We start from the raw sequence: 10293 nt of genomic DNA, 5'->3' as shown, positions 1-10293 counted from the left end.
ATACGTGTGCTCCAATGTTCATTGCAGCTTTATTTACGGTGGCCAAAACATGGAAACAACCAAAGCGTCCTTCAATAGATGATTGGATAAAGAAGTGGCAGCATATATACACAATGGAATACTATTCTACCATAAGAAAAGATGAAATAGTGCCATTTGCAACATCATGAATGCATCTGGAGATTATAATGCTAAGCGAAATAAGTCAGAAAAAGTCAAGAACCATATGATTTCACTGATATGTGGTACATAAACTTGAAAACAACAAAGGAACAAGAGAAACAAATAAAGAAACAAAAACTCATAGACACAGACAATAGTTTAGTGGTTACCAGAGGGGTGGGGGGGTAGATGAGGGTAAAGGGGATCAAACATATGGTGATGGAAGGAGAACTGACTCTGGGTGGTGAACACACAATGTGATATATAGATGATGTATAGAATTGTACACCTGAAACCAATGTAATTTTACTAACAATTGTCACCCCCAATAAACTTTAATTTTTAAAAAAGTTTTTCTCTTCAACATTGCCAACATTTCTTCTCTTTTCTTTATCATGATATATACTTTTTATTCCTTTACAATCATTTTAGAGAATTTGGGTAGGGAGCATAAGTCAAAGGTTTGTTTTCAATACTCTATATACATTTACTCCAAAGTCTCTATTTTTAAAAATTGTCATGCATTGTTCAAAACACACTCAGAAGAAATTTTTATCAATATTTACTGTTGCCAACAATTACTTTGTTGTTCCTATCCAGGCTTTATTCTTATGCATACCTTTTTAAAATGCAGTGATCCAAGTGACAATTTTGTTTTGCTTCTTTCTGCATCATTCATAAATATCTTCCTATAAACATGCATGCTATTCACAATTACCATGTAAATAAAATATACAAAAGATACATTTCTTTTGCAGACCCTGTTCTTTGACACACTCTACAGATGTCCTTTTCCCTCATACAAAAAGGGACTTCCTGTTCTGTGGTACTAACAAGGGCTAAGATGTTAGTTAAGTCCACGTGGGTTCAGGGCTCTTTGTTCCATCATTTTGACCTGACAGATGTTTTGACTCTCTTCATAAGTACAAATATTTCAATAAAAACTATGCAAATATTAAAGATTTTTTCATTCAGAAAGTATTTTTTCTTTGTGGCACTAACTCTGTTTTGGGATTTGCCCCAGATTAGGGTGACTCCCTATCTTCTAGAATTGCTAGATTCTCTTAATGACTATATTAGCCATGGTTCTCCAGAGAAACAGGACCAGTAGGATCTATCTGTCTGTCTGTCTGTCTGTCTGTCTGTCTGTCTGTCTGTCTACCTGTCTACCTGTCTATCTATCTAACATCTATAGATTTATTATAAGGAATTGACTCACCAGGTATGAAGGCTGAGAAGTTCCAAGATCTGCAAGCTAGAGACCCAGGAGAGCCAATGGTGTAAGTTCCAGTCCAAGCCTGAGTCCAAGGGCAGGAGAAGACTGATGTCCCAGCTTGAAGACTGTCAGAGAGAGAGAGCAAATTCTCCCTTAATTTTGTTCTACTCAGGCCTCCAACAGATTGAATGAGGTTAACCCACATAGGGGAGGGCTATCTGCTTTAACTCAAGTCTACATTTTCACATAGGCCAGCAACACTCTCACAGACACATCCAGAAAAATGTCTAAGGAAATATCTGGGTACTCTGTGGCCCAGTCAAGTTGACACATAAAATTAACCATCTCAATGGCAATGAGACAGAAATTTCAGAACACTGAGAGACTGGTGTATATCTTATTAAACGCTATGCTCAGACCAACTTATATGAAAGAATTTTTGTCAGACAATTTGTTTATGAGCATGGGTCAACATTTAATTATAACCTGGCAGGCTAAAGAAAGATCTCTAATAGGTCAATTTAAAAATTCATCTAAATAGGGACATTTCACGGGAAAAGTGAATTATTAGAGCAGCAGTCCTCAAAGTGTGTTCCCTGGACCAGCAGCATGAACCTCACTGAGAACTGGCCAGAAATACATTCTCAGAACCCACCCTGTACCCACTGAATCTCTGGGGTGGGGGCCAGAAATATGTGTGTTAACAAGCTCCCCAGATGATTCTGTTGTGCACTATAGTTTCAGACCCCCTGGATTTGTTAATGATTATTAGGTCAGATGTTAAAGAAAAAGTCTGGTTCAATGTCAGCAGACAACTGGGAGGTGGCAGTAGGTGGGTAACTAGCTTGTCAGAGTAAGTCTTAATCAAAGAATTACTTAAGCATTTATTTCAGAAATACTAACTTCTTTCTAGCAGGAGGTTATGGATTACAGAACATGTCTTGGATGATTTTTTTTAGATGTTACCATCATTGCTTTCATCTGTCAATATAAGAACATACAAACCTGTAGAGAATTTTTATAAAAACTTGAGTCATACAGATGATACGCCTGGAAGCAAGATCTCAACAGACTGAGAACAATACTTCTGAGAATAACAGTTTGCAGTTACTTTTACATATTTGAGATTAAGGAGGGAATATAAGGAGGGTTACACGAAGGTGAGAGAAAGCAAGGTGAGGATCCACTCTTGAGGGTGGTCACACTTTAGAAGGAGGGCTCTGAAATGGTGGTCAGGTATTAGAAGGAGTGTAAAAGGGGGCATTTCAAAGGTGTAGTAACCTCGATAAACAGAAACAATGGTCAGGGCTTGCTTAAGGCAAAGAGAAGTCTTTAGGAAAGAAGTTATATGCCTGGAGTGACTACCCACCATGGCCTGCTGTCATGCGGGGTCTCTGGTCCCACTCCCCGCACAAGAACACAGGATATGGTGAGGCCAAAAAGGAATGTAGCCATGGAAAGGGGGTTCATACCATTATAGTCTCGCTGGCAACTGGGCTGGAGATACAGGAAGCAGGCTCCACATGATGTACAATCCGCCTTCCGCTTCGCTGCCAACCAACCAACCCCACTAGCACAGCCACAGGCAGTTATATTAGCGGCCAATGGCTAACTGGTAACAGCTGACGGCCACCCAGCCACAGCGGACGGCCATCTGACTACAGCTGATGGCCATCTAATAACCGAGCCAGCACCTTTCCACATGAGGCTGAGAGCCTGGAAACTGCTCTTTGGGACTCTGTCCCCACACCTGCCCAGTTAGGAATTTATGATCAGATCACCCTGTGAGATTACTTTCCATAGAACTCCTTTTTCATCCACACATCTCTTCTGCTGGAATGTGGAAAACTTCAAGGATGTAAGGAATCCATTTACAAATGGGAGAGGGAGAGGTTGCCTATAGCTTATGCAGCCTCTTCTGGGAACTTTCTAGGCCAGCGTTATGCTATGGAAATAGAATATGAGTGACAGGAGCCACATGGGTAATTTCAAAGTTTCTATTAACCACAATCAAAAGAGTAAAGCAGATTACATTAATTATAACACATTTTATTTAATCCAGCATATTCAAAATATTATCCAATTAACCTGTAAACAGTATAAAATTAATGAGATATTTCACATTACTTTTTTCATATTATATCTTTGAAATCTGGTGTGTCCTTTACACTTGCAGCACATCTCAAGTCCGACTAACCACGTAGCAAGTGCTCAGTAGCCACACATGGGGAGTGGCCATGGGACAGTGTAGTTCTCGACCAAATGCTTCTGCAACTGGAAGCGGAGCCCTGGTGCTCTTTCCAGTAGCTAGAACAGAAGTTGTAGCCTGGTGATGTCCTTTACAGTGGCACCTCGGTTTTCTAACATAATCCGTTCCAGAAGACTGTTAGAGTTCTGAAACGTTGGAAAACTGAGGCACGGTTTCCCCATAGAAAGTAATGCAAAATGGATTAATCCGTTCCAGACCTTTAAAATCAACCCCTAAAACTGCAAATTTAGCATGAATTTTACTATCTAATGATACCATAGATCCATAAAATTTACGGCATCTGTAAACCGAAATGTGCGTCAAGGGAGACGTTCGAAAACCAAGGTACCACTGTACTCTCTTGTTCCCTGGGTCTCAGTTCCATTATTCCTTCTGGGCACAAGTCCCTATCCAAGCAATCTTATTTGACTTTACACAGAAACAAGTCTCTCCCTTCATATTTTAGATTAAATCATTGTGGGATCCTGAAATGAAAGCATGAAATTTGCATGTGTTCTTCCTTCACTACACATACGGATATCTTAAACAAAACACTACCTGTGGACATACCCTGTTTAGAAACTTTTCCATATTTCCTAATTGCATAGAAAGAAAAATATATTTTCATTAAGTCTATATAAGCCTGTGACCAGTTTTCTATAAAATTTATTTTCCGTCCTTTTGATATGGGCCAAGCGAGTAGCCCCCCCCACACACACACAAACTGAAAAACTTTAAGTTTTCTTTCCTATAGGGATTTTAAGTTTCCTTTTCCTTAAGTTTCCTTTTTCCCAGTTTTTTAGCTCCTACCCCAGTCCTGCTTCTTAATTATTTTGTAAATCAGTTTCTTAATCTTAGGCAACAGATTGTTTTTAGCCTGAATCATAAGAAGGGTTTTTACCCCCTGCTTTAGATAATTATCCTGAAATTTGTGATTTATACTTATCGATTGTAATCACTGCAGCCTAATGTTCTTTCCAACCCATTCTGGGCTCAGTTCCTGGACAATTAACACCACCTAAATGACCGGTTGAATGGCCACAGGCTCCATAGACCTGATGGATTTTCCATTACATAACCAGCCACCCCACATCAATACTAGCTTTGAGCTCTGCTCTTTAAGCCAACACTTTTTTTTTTTGCCTTTTTTTTCTTTTTTTTAGTTTTTTTTTAAATTAAAGTTTATTGGGGTGACAATTGTTAGTAAAGTTACATAGATTTCAGGTGTACAATTCTGTATTACATCATCTATAAATCCCATTGTGTGTTCACCACCCAGAGTCAGTTCTCCTTCCATCACCATATATTTGATCCCCTTTACCCTCATCTACCACCCCTCTCCCTCCTTACCCTCTGGTAACCACAAAACTATTGTCTGTGTCTATGAGTTTTTGTTTCTCATTTGTTTGTCTTGTTCTTTTGTTGTTTTTGGTTCATATACCACATATCAGTGAAATCATATGGTTCTCTGCTTTTTCTGTCTGACTTATTTTGCTTAGCATTATAATCTCAAGATCCATCCATGTTGTTACAAATGGTCCTATTTCATCTTTTCTTACCGCCGAATAGTATTCCATTGTGTATATATACCACAACTTCTTTATCCATTCATCTATCAAAGGACATTTTGGTTGTTTCCATGTCTTGGCCACCGTAAATAAAGCTGCAATGAACATTGGAGCACATGTGTCTTTATGGATAAATGTTTTCAGATTTTTTGGGAGAGGGATTGCTGGGTCATACAGTAATACTATTTGTAATGTTTTGAGGAACCTCCACACTGCCTTCCATAGCGGCTGCACCAGTCTGCATTCCCACCAACAGTGTATGAGGGTTCCTTTGTCACGCAGCCTCTCCAACACTTGTTACTATTTGTCTTGCTGATGATAGCCATTTAGACTGGGGTGAGGTGACATCTCATTGTGGTTTTTATTTGCATTTCTCTGATGATTAGTGATGTTGAGCATTTTTTCATATGTCTATTTGCCATTTGTATGTCCTCTTTGGAGAAATATCTCTTCAGGTCCTCTGCCCATTTTTCAATTGGGTTGTTTATTTTTTTTGTTGTTGAGTTGCATGAATTCCTTGTATATTTTGAATATTAGCCCCTTATTGGACGCACTGTTTGCAAAAATCTTCTCCCATTTAGTTGGTTGCCTCTTTATTTTGTCGATGGTTTCTTTTGCTGTGCAGAAGCTTTTAGGTTTGATACAGTCCCATTCATTTATTTTAGCTTTTACTTCCCTTGCCTTTGGAGTCAAATTCATAAAACGCTCTTTGAATCCAAGGTCCATAAGTTTAGTACCTATGTTTTCTTCTATGCAGTTTATTGTTTCAGGTCTTAAGCTTAAGTCTTCGATCCATTTTGAATTAACTTTGGTACATGGTGACAGATAGCAGTCCAGTTTCATTCTTTTGCAGGTGGCTTTCCAATTCTCCCAGCACTGTTTATTGAAAAGGCTGTCTTTTCTACATTGCATTTTTTTTGCTTCTTTGTCAAAAATTATCTGTCCATATTTATGTGGTTTTATTTCTGAGTTCTCAATTCTATTCCATTCGTCTACGTGTCTGTTTTTCTGCCAATACCATGCTGTTTTGATTATTGTTGCCCTGTAGTACAAGCTAAAGTCAGGGAGTGTGATACCTCCAGCATTGTTCTTTTTTCTTAAGATTGCTTTGGCTATTTGGGGTCTTTTGTGGTTCCAAACAAATCTGATGACTTTTTGTTCTATTTCTTTAAAAAATGCCTTTGGGATTTTGATGGGAATTGCATTAACTATGTATATTGCTTTGGGTAATATGGCCATTTTAATTATGTTGATTCTTCCAGTCCATGAGCACAGAATGTCTTTCCATTTCTTTGTGTCTTCTTCAATTTCTTTTAAAAATGTCTTGTAGTTTTCAGCATATAGGTCTTTCACATCCTTGGTTAAGTTTATTCTTAGGTATTTTATTCTTTTTGCTGCAATTGCAAAAGGAATTGTGTTTTGTATTTCTTTTTCTGAGATTTCATTGTTAGTATATAGGAATGCAATGGACTTTTGTATGTTGATTTTGTAGCCGGCAACTTTACTATATTTGTTGATTGTTCCTAATAGCTTTTTGGTGGAGTCTGTAGGATTTTCTATACATAGCATCATGTCATCTGCAAAGAGTGACAATTTAACTTCTTCATTCCCAATTTGGATGCCTTTTATTTCTTTCTCTTGTCTGATTGCTCTGGCGAGGACTTCCAACACTATGTTGAAAAGCAGAAGTGATAGGGGACAGCCCTGTCATGTTCCTGAACATAGAGCAAAGGGGTTCAGTTTTTCACCATTAATTAGGAGATTAGCTGAGGGTTTGTCAATATGGCCTTTATTATGTTAAGATATTTTCCTTCTATACCTATTTTATTAAGTGTTTTAATCATAAATGGACGTTGTATCTTGTCAAATGCTTTTTCTGCATCAATTGATATAATCATATGATTTTTGTCCTTTATTTTGTTTATGTGATGTAGCACATTGATGGATTTGCGTATGTTGAACCATTCTTGTGCCCCTGTGATGAACCCCACTTGGTCGTAATGAATAATCTTTTTAATGCATTGTTGCATTCAATTTGCTAGAATTTTGTTTAGGATTTTTGCATCTGTATTCATCAGAGATATTGGTCTGTAGTTCTCTTTTTTTGTGTTGTAAGCCAACACTTTTAAAGTTATTAACTAAAATCTATTTTTTCCTCATTCAGGGGCGTTGGGGATATAGAGGATACCCCAGCAGGATTACTAGTCCCAACCAAAGAAGCCAGTACAGTCTTCCAGGCAGATCTCAAAGACCCCTTCCTCTAATCCAAGATCAGATAAGGCAAGAGTTCCGTGAATCCCCAATAGGTAGGGACAGCTCTATGTCCCTGCCCAGCAGGAAGCCAATACAGAAGAAAAGACCTCCTGTCTCTCAACTTTTCATAGATTTTATGGGGATCACGTCTTTCAAGGGGAAACAAGGCAGGCCGTCAGAGACAGGCATTGGGTCTCTGCATTCCTGCATATCCAACACAAGCCACAGAATACAACCGCCCAAAAGACCTCCCCTCTCCACCCAAAACTTCCCTTTTTCATTGTAATTATCTACCCCTATGAGGAAACAAATAGGTACAAAATACCCAACTAGATTAGACCAGTCACTTGCACCTGTGCAGTCAAGGCCACAATGACCTTTATTTTACCTGGGCCTCATTATACCATCATTATAACATCATACATATGCCCGGAAGTTCATTAATATCATTATAACAGACTGAATTCTGGGAAGGAACATGCGTACTCTAAAAAGATAATAGCCTGCTGTCAATCACAGGTGTCAATCAAGTGATCCCAAGCCCAGAGAGGAACAGCTCATTCTAGAGAAAAAAATGTATAAAAATTCCAAATCCTCACCAGTCAGCACCCTTTGAGCCTTTTGAGCCCTACTTTCGCTCACATCCACTACTATACCTTCATAATGTACTTTCTCTTCTAATAATGGTCCTTGAGCCACTTTTCTTTGTGCTCGGGCCGGCTCCTATTTCTTTGGAGTGTACTATCTTCTACTAAGCTTCTCTTTCACCACTTTACCTCTGTGTCTCATTCAATTCTTTGCTCGAGACGCCAAGAACCTGGACATCGCGTTAAGGAGGGTCCACCTCCGGCAACGTAGCAACTAGGATTCCCAGTTTTCCTCCAGGAGGCCTGGGTTCCCCACCGGTGTGGGAATCTAGCCTGGACTCTGCTGGGTTTGCCCCCTGGTGTGAGAGCCAAGCCTGGGCATCAGGCCTAACCTCCGGTAACACTTTTGAGTTTTATTTTACTGACTTTTATTTGGAACTGATTACTTCTCATTAAATTTTACAACAAAGATTTGATTCATTCCTTGGGTCATTTTTTTGTTCTCATTTCAGATTTAAACAAATACAGTTCCTCCCATTGTGAATCTCCTTTTGTGGTCATTATGTTTACAAAGTCTTTTTCCCCAAGTGAAATTTTACATTTTTATATTTTGTTAGGAAGATTTCTATTGTGACATATTTTACTGCATGCCTTTTTTTCCCTTTAAAAATACTTGTAAACTTTCCCTTTTAAGATCCTTTTAGACCTACAGAGTAGCAAAACATAGTACAGAGTTCCTTTATATCCTCACCCAGCTTCTCCTAATATTAACATCTGATGTGACCATAGTATGATTCTCAAAACTAAGGAAGTAACTTTGGGACAATACTACAAACTAAACTACAAACTTTATTTGGGTTTCACCCGTTTTTCCACTAATGTTCTTTTTCTTTTCCAGGATCCAGTCGAGGATCCCACATTACATTTAGACAAAAAAGGAAGACCAAACAGCGATGGGTTGACTCCATAAAAGACTCATAGACATGAGTCTACAGAGCTGATTCATAGGGTCTACATCGCTCATTCATAGGGTCACCAGGAGCTGATGCTGACTTTGGCACGTAACACACTCTCTTCTTTAATGTACGACAGTTCCTGTCTTTCCTGATTTTGAGATTTGTGAAGAGCACTGGTTAGTCATGTTGCGGAATGTTCTTCTATTTGTGTTATCTGATGTTTTCTCATGATTAGATTGAGGTTATACATTGTTGGGAAAGATATGACAGAGATGATATGCTCTTCCCACTGCAGAAAACCATGGGGTACATCATGTCAATATGTCTTATTGCTGATGATGTTAACTTTAGTCTGTTGGTTAAAGGGGTAACTGCCAGTTTTCTTCACCATAAAGTTACTATTTTTCCTTTTGTTATAATATTAATAAATATCTATTTTGGGAGAGACATCTTGAGACTATGCAAATATTCTGCTTCTTCTTTAAGCTTTTACCCACTAATTTTAGCATCTTTCTGGGGATTTTGCCTACAGCAATTTTGCTATGGTGTTCTTATGGGGGAAATCTATTTTCCTCATCCCTTCCATATTTGTTAGTTGGAATTGTTCTGTAAGAAACAGTTGTCCCTTCTCTCTCATTTGTTTATTCATTCATTCAGTTAGTTACTTATATCAATATGGGCAGACTGGAGGGTATTTACTTTTTATTGTTTGGGTTTGTGATCTGAAAGCCAAAATCTCAACTCTGAAAATGGAGGGAAAGTCTTAGTATTATCACTAAGTTTGGGCAACAGAAACCTACTTTGATGACTTAAGCCAAAGGATCTGAGAAAGGCACAGACTTGTTGGAAAGGCTGAAGAAGCAGCCTGGAAAGGGACAGGCACTCAATGCAGTCCCTGGGTTCCTCTGTGTCTCAGGAAGCCCACAGGCAGTGGCCGGAGACAGGACTCACCTTAGAAGACCTCTGCTGGTGGGGACAGCACTGGCTGTCTTCAGCTTCTCTGTCATTCCAATCAGGATTCAAGTCTGGAGGGAGGGTCTGTCCGTCAGCTGGGGGAGGCGGAAGGCTGATGATTTTCATATCACAAGATTTACATAAGGAAGAGAAGAAATAGATGCTAGGTAGCCAGAAACCACCCACCTTTCAGTCCCTTGGAAGTCAACTCTTCTTGCCCTGTCCTCAGGAATAAAGGTTGAAGCTATGCTCTCAGTGTCATCTCCAAACCCACCATAAACTCTGAGCAAAACAAAATATAATTCCTCATGATATGATGTGGTATGTTAGAAAAGGCAGGGACCCAGTG

The sequence above is a fragment of the Rhinolophus sinicus genome, chromosome 15, assembly GCF_057876585.1.
Source record: "Rhinolophus sinicus isolate RSI-liver-muscle chromosome 15, RSI-T2T, whole genome shotgun sequence".
NCBI lineage: Eukaryota > Metazoa > Chordata > Mammalia > Chiroptera > Rhinolophidae > Rhinolophus > Rhinolophus sinicus.
The sequence above is the reverse complement of the archived record's forward strand: the minus strand, read 5'-3'. Positions refer to the sequence as shown.